This window comes from Paramisgurnus dabryanus, chromosome 8 (assembly GCF_030506205.2).
Source record: "Paramisgurnus dabryanus chromosome 8, PD_genome_1.1, whole genome shotgun sequence".
Lineage (NCBI taxonomy): Eukaryota > Metazoa > Chordata > Actinopteri > Cypriniformes > Cobitidae > Paramisgurnus > Paramisgurnus dabryanus.
Genome location: NC_133344.1, coordinates 11,406,156 through 11,413,715, shown reverse-complemented (window position 1 = coordinate 11,413,715; position 7,560 = coordinate 11,406,156).

Here is a 7,560-nt window from a genome sequence, read left to right as displayed (position 1 = left end):
GAACTCAAACGTGAAGTGCATGCAAGGTAACCAAAAATCTTACAGGACCTGCAATGAGAGTTTTTGTCAGAAAACTATGAAGCTTTTAAAGTCATTTGGGGACATCTTTGTGAATAAAGACATATTAAAAGTTTAAAATGGTAAAATGTTCTTAACAGCGATGCCATAGGAAGTATTATTGGTTCCACAAAGGACCTTTTACTAAAGAATCATTTTTTCCTATTTTTTTATAATCTAGAGATCTTTTTTTCACTACAAAGAACCTTTTGTGAAATTGAAAGGTTCTTCAGATGTTAATGGTTCTTTATGGAACCATTTAACCAAATAGATAGACATATAGAAAGACAGACAGACAGACAGATAGAGCAACACTGAAAAAAATTATTCATTCCATTTACTACATTTTTTTAAAGCAGACATATCATGCTTTTAAATCTGTCCTTTTTATATATAAATCATCTATTTGAGGTCTATATAAAGCGAAACTGCAATGCTTGGGTCTGAATTCCTCATTATCATAGCTCCACAGGTCCCCTTTTTACCCCTTTTCTGATGTGCATCTGAGAGCAACTCATTTTGGTGCGGTCTTTTTAAATGCACATCATACCCTGCCCCCTCTCCAGGTTGCAGAGGTGACACTCGGTTAGACTCCACCCCGTTTGGCCATTTTTGTAGTTTTATAGCAGAGATACTATTATCTAGCGGCACAGAAGCTTTTTATTTACTCGTTATTCACAAAATGTCAACAACGGAAGACTTGTCCATCCAGCCGTACATGTTCGAGCCAGAGTCGGAAACGGAGCGAGATGAAAATGAAGACGACGAACCTGCAGAACAACGTCTTCATACGGCGGTATCGCAATGGTGTGAAGGTGCAGCCTCCGGAGGTTGCATTTCTTGGCTGCATATGTCATCAAGACGGTCTTATTTCAGAATATTAACAATTATAAAGTTGACTATTATTCTTAGTTAATCGTAAGTTGTTGTAATGTGCTCATGACTTGCAAATTTAATGCTCAGTTAACTTAATTAAACCAGGCTTGATGACCAAAAAGCGATCTCCGCAGGCTGCAGCCTTCGGATTGAGAAACCGCACTGCTAAACCATGACCACCGTGTACTTTACTTATTTTAAGTTATTTACAGCTTACCGAAGTGCTCTGCTCGTCGTCTCCAAAGAAAGAAGTAATTGACCCCTCAATCAGACGAAATATATCGGCAAATCCTTCTTTATACTGGCGGAGATTGGTGAATTAGTTATCCTTGAAGTGCTTCGGGCACACAAAAATGACTTTACCCACAGATATGGGTACATTTCTTACGCTCTCGTAACTTCTGCATCTAGGGTTGCCAACCGTTCCGTATAATACGGAATCGTCCCGTATTTGACACATAAAATTCTTGTTCCATATTGAACTGATACGGAACGCAGTTTGTTCCGTATTTTATGAAAATTAATTCAGTGCAAATACATGACAGACACATAGCTTATAATGTCAGCCATGAACGAAGATCGCGTCATTTGTATAAGAAAACCCTGACGGTGCGGTAATTTCTCCCTCTGTTTGTCTATGATCTGCGTAGCGTTTTTAACATCTTGCAGCCCCATCAGGGAATGCCCATTGGTCGTTTCAGTCATTGTGATGTCACGTATCATAGCAACGATGACGACAAGTGACAACAGCGGGAAATGTAAAAATGACTGCATCCGAGCAGCCGGCGAAAAAGAAACGAGCACAAAAATATAGAATTGAATGGGAAAATGACTACCCGTGGCTGGAATGCGTGAGGGACAATGAATACAAGGCCAATTGTACCATATGCCGTCGCGTTTTTTCTGTTTGTCACGGCGGAGTGTGTGATATAAAGCAGCACGCATGAGGAGATAATCACAAGAGTAGCGAGAGGCTGCAGGCACAGGATGGAGGAATGTTAAGGTTCATTGTCCGTCAGTCGTCTCCAGAGGCTCATATGGTATGTAATTATGTGGATTTTTAAAACTCAAATATAGTTGATAAGAAAGTGATTATATTAAAAGAGATAGTACAGATTTAGCCTAACAATCCACATATATATCTCTCCAGTGCTCTCCCTCTGTTCCTGTGTCCCGCTCCCTCCCATCTCAAAATGTGTCAATCATTTCTGATGGGTTTCTTATTAAATAATTATGGAGTTAGATAGCTCAAGGTTTAAAAAGGGGTGGGGTCTTTGAAGAGGGCGTATTATAAACTTAAATTAAAACCATGGTTCATTGTTGGCAAAATGATCATGATAGCCTTTATATTTCACATCTGTGGTTCAGTCTTGTATACTTAGGCATACTTTGCTATTCATTAAATATTTAGGGCCTAAGAAATTGTATAAAATATATTTATCTAAATTTATTAATTAGTTTCCACTATTTTCACCCAGTGGCGAACCGTGGGTACTTCAGCTGGGCCTTCAAAATATGCAATGAAGTGCAAATGCCTCTCCATCCATAATACTAGGCTATTCGTATTTCGTTAAATCATACAGTGAACGTCTAAAAATTCTGAGCACGCAAAGTTAAATTACAGAATGTGCATTGTCTGCCTTTAAATGCAGTTTTAAAGTTTAAAATTACTTTAATCTAACTGATAAACACAAATACAGACTCTGCTGCTCTGTAATGACAGGGGCTCTGTAAATTTGCATTTAACAAGCTTAAATTATGTTCTTTAATTTATTTTTAATTTTTTGGAAATATATATTTAGCTGTAGGATACCTTGTTAGTCTTTTTCATAAGGGGAAATATAGCACCCTGCGTTCTCAGTGCACCTCCTTGTGGCTTATAACTGTTGTTATAAGATATCCAGGGCTCGCAAAATTGCTAGCCCGAGGTCCCGGGGCTATTGCAAATTCTTGTCGGGCTACCAAAATGTATCTCCGCCCTGCCCATCGGGTATAGCGAGGAAAAAAATATTTGAATGTTTTCGCATTCTCTCAGATTTAGTTAGGAAATTATATTGTATGTAATTCGGCGTCGTCTGTCAGTCATTACTATCCTCACGTAACAAGTGAAACTGTCAGGAAGTAAAAGTATAATTAAACCCATTATTTTTCTCGTGTTCGCGTCATATGCAGAGGCTCCTCTGCACGCGCTTCTCCCGGCTCTTCACGAGTACCCGCTTTAGTAATTTCGTTTTTACCTCAGCCCTATCAAGCTAGCCACAACGTCAATCACGTTTTCCGCCATTTACCTCAACCACTCTCACCGCAGAGATTCGGGCCATTAGACTGTATTAATATTAACGGTCTATGATCTTCGTCTTTAGTGTTTTACGGCAGCTCGCATCCAGGCCCTGTCCCAAATGGCACACTCCGGACTTGTGGTCCTCCTCAGAGTCCACACTTTGATGACATCACGTAGTCCAGACTTTAGGGACCCTTGATGCGAGTCCACGTGGGTGCACCGGAGTCGTATTTTGGGACAGACTCGAGCATCACACCGGAAATAGTTAGAGAAGTTGCCCGTCAGTGTGAACTCCTCCCTTCCGTCGTCTGATTGGTCTGATTGCCCTTTCGCAAGGACTTCTGGGTTGGTAAAGTGCGCGAAGCTTGCTGCAGTGCGGGCTTCGCTGAAGACCGCATCAAGGGGGGAAAGGAGGCGCTGATGAGCACACTTCAAAGCGTAAAAATGACAGATGGGACACTCTACGGACTCGTAGACTAAGCGAGAACGCGCAATTTAAGGCCACGAGACCGAAAGTCCACATGAAGTGCGCCATTTGGGACAGGGCCCCAGTTTGTTGCTTGCTTAGGACTTCATGAAGGCTTACAATGTTTTGTTTTTTACCCGCCCACTTGAAATCAAAACGTGATTGGTCAATTTGCCCGTCACTCTCCACACCAAAACACATAGCTTGGCCTTCCCTGGGATTCATGAAGTCCTAACCAATGAATGAGCCAGCTAACCGGGCCTTAATAGAGAGACAATTCTGATTGGATTAGATGTTTTCATGACATGAACCTGACAGTAAGCTTAACGTTAGAACATAGATGAGAGAAAATATATTACATGTATTGTATTAAATTGAATAAAATAGAAATTAAAAAATGTAAAAACATATTTTTATTGAATACTATATTATTTATTATTTATTTATAAAAAATCTTTTTATTAATTTTTTAAGGCCTTCTCTGAAGGCGTAGAAGGCCCTGAAGGTTCCCCACTGTTTTCACCAGAAGTCTTCATTTCAGGTTTTTTTTTATTATCTTCTGTGGGGTCATGTCACCGGACCCAGGCAACCCTCCCCCCCCCCCCCCCGTTCCTGTCTGCATCCTTGAGCTTGGACTACAATATCGCAGCGAGAAATAAAAATGGCGGATTGCTCGAAGTGTTGTGTTGGGCTGGGAGTCGATGTCCTTATTTGGCAGTTCTGCTGCAAATACTGTGACGTAATTGTTCAAAAAACGTAATAGATAATAGAAAAATCAGAACAGGTTGGAAAATATGACCAAAAAAGAATATAAAGATATCAACAAAGCACCTGAAGAGACTAATTTCAACTTTTATGTACTTATAAACACTACAAATATACAACAAAATGCATTTAAGAGCTAAGAAAGTGGATTTAGCATGATATGTCTCCTTTAAGACAAGTGGTTGCAATCAATTTATTTAAGCTACATTTAAACAAAAGTTTTTTGTGTTGTTTTGCTTTTCTATTTTTTTTTTAGTTTAAATGTAGCTTAAATAAATTGATTGCAACCACTTACAATGGGGGTGTCCAAAGTCAGTCCTGGAGGGCCGGAGTCCTGCAGAGTTTAGCTAAAACTTCCCTCAACACACCTGCCTCAAAGTATCTAGTCTGCCTTGTAAGACCTTGATTAGCTGGAGGTGTGTTGGAATAAAACACTGCAGAGACACCGGCCCTCCAGGAGCAGGAGTGGACACCCCTGACTTACATCAAAAAAATTTCGTAGATTTGAATGATTCATTTTTTTCAGTGAAGTTGTCATAATAAATTTTCAAAGGGATTGTTCACCCAAAATTTCATCCTCATGTTGATCAATGGTGACAGCAGCTGTTTGCTTACCATCATTTATCAAAATATGTTCTTTTGTGTTCATCAAAATAAAAAAAACTCAGGTTTGTAACAGCATGAGGGTGAGTAAATTATTACAGAATTTTCATTTTTGGGTGAACTATCCCTTTAAGTAGCCACAAATGAGACATTAGATGTTTTAATATAAAAATAACAGCAGATGGCGCAATTGAGCCATCTACTCAACCCAAAGGACGCTGCTGGTTCAGTTAACCTGTTCATCCACAACATCAGCCCTTTCTAAACTATTTGACCTATTCAGACAAAGCTGTGGTACCTTCTTAAAGGAGATACTTTTTGGGGCATTATTGTCCAATAATAGGAGAAATGAAAGCAAAAAAATAAATAATTATAGTTAATCAAGTATATTGGAACTAACATTTTATGCAAAACTTTTTTGTATTATAAAAATTAACTGAAGATGTCCTAGAGCAACCCAGAAAAACTGTTGTCTCAAAGCATGACGTCAAACAAAGTGTTTACCCCTTTACTTCAATATAATATCAAAATTTTTTAAGCTTTTTTCTACATCATTGCACAATTCCACAAAATGGCCACTGGACGGCACTAACACTTTTTATCCAAATGATCAGAACACACAGAGGTTGTTTCTGATACCCTGGCAAACCCTAACCACACCCCCCCCCCGCCTATTTATTTATGAATATATTACATAACTCCATTCCATATATGCTTAGAAAAGTGATGATTTTTTAATAAATCCCATTTTGCAACTTATTAGCCTCCAGTTAGCTCACCTTTTTATGCATATTAATAGAGAAACTTTACTGTGAGATTTTAACTGCCCTACTTCTGAATGGTTTGTCAAATGCTGCTACCTCTCTCTCTGTAAAACAGTCTCTCACACCTAATTCAGTCTCTAACCGTAGTAAAAAAGGAGTCATTTTGCCATGTTTGCAATGCCTGGACAGTTATGCAAGACAAAATTCCTATCTACCTGTATGTGAAAAGAAAGATGGCTCTGAATTTATGTGCTAAAATCACAATTAAACAACATATTTCTATTCAACAATTAAATCTGACATTAACTGAACTATGGCTTTAATTTCTTAAGCTCAAATTGCACTAGAAACACAGTTTGAAGATTATTATTATTTTTTAAATGGAAGGAGGGACTTCTGTTACCAGAACGGCCATATTGAGCATTGCATTGTCCCTTGATAGCAGTGCTTGATCTTGTTATATCTATTATCTTTGGTCATAAGGTGTGTGCACATACCAACAGGCAAATGACACAAATGTACTTTTGCTTGGCATCTTAAAGTGATCACACAAACATGAAAATGTGTCATCATTTTCTGAACCTCATGTTGTTTGAACCTGTATGAGTTTTTTATTTTGATGAACACAAAAGAAGATATTTTAATAAATGATGGTAAGCACACAGCTGATAGTGACCATTGACTTCCATAGTAGGAAAAAATATGATGGAATTCAATGGGTACCATTAACCTACCATCATTTATCAAAATATATTATTTATTTATTATTTATCACACTACTTCCATTAAATAAGTTTTCCTACTTTGGAGATCAATGGTTACAATCAACTGTGTGTTTACCATCATTTATCAAAATATCTTCTTTTGTGTTCATCAAAATAAAAGAACAACATGACGATGAGTAAATGATGACAGAATTTTCATTTTTGGGTGAACAATCCCTTAAACTCTTGCAAGTAGTACTGCAAGAAGCAATAGCAAAAGCAATGAGCTTATCTACAATTATCTTATCTTAGATATCCATTGTGATTTGGATAAGAAAACGTAGCCTGACAGACTAGAACGTCAGGTGGTGTGAAACATATCAGCAATGTAGTTCCTTATTAAGCATGGCACATAAAACCAAAAATGGTTGCATGCTATTCTAAAAATTCTAAGCTACTTGTAGACTGTCATAAATCGTGGAGTAAGAATGAGTGAAGCAGCTACATCGATATAAACAAATCTCAGAAGATCAACTGTGGCCTCAAGCATAGGTACTTTCCAGAATGAGAACCGGTAAATCTCCAGAATGCACTAAACTTTAAGCTACTTGCAATTTTTAAATGAGTGTATTCAGCATGATAATGTGTTTCACAGATTGTAATGTGATTTACTGTAAATTTAATCTTACTTTGACTTCTTCCCTTCAGAAAACAAACTAGGCCAAATAGGGGAGGCATAAGCAGAATTTTGACCAATAAGAGCAGGCCGTGGTCAATTTGGTTTGGGCCAGAAATCATATTTACCTTTACAAAATTTGTTAACACATCTTGGACAGTGACTACGCGTTTAACAATGTAGATGTTTAACTATGTGCATGTGCTCATGTGTCTTTGAAACAGCTTTACTGTGTGTCATTTGAATGCAATGCAGATCAAGTGAAGAGGGTTGAGTCTGTATAATCAATTTCCAGATGCCTGTTAAAACTGATTGCAATTTGACGTCATTGTAATCAGTAATTGTTTTCCTAAATGTCTTTTAGAGGC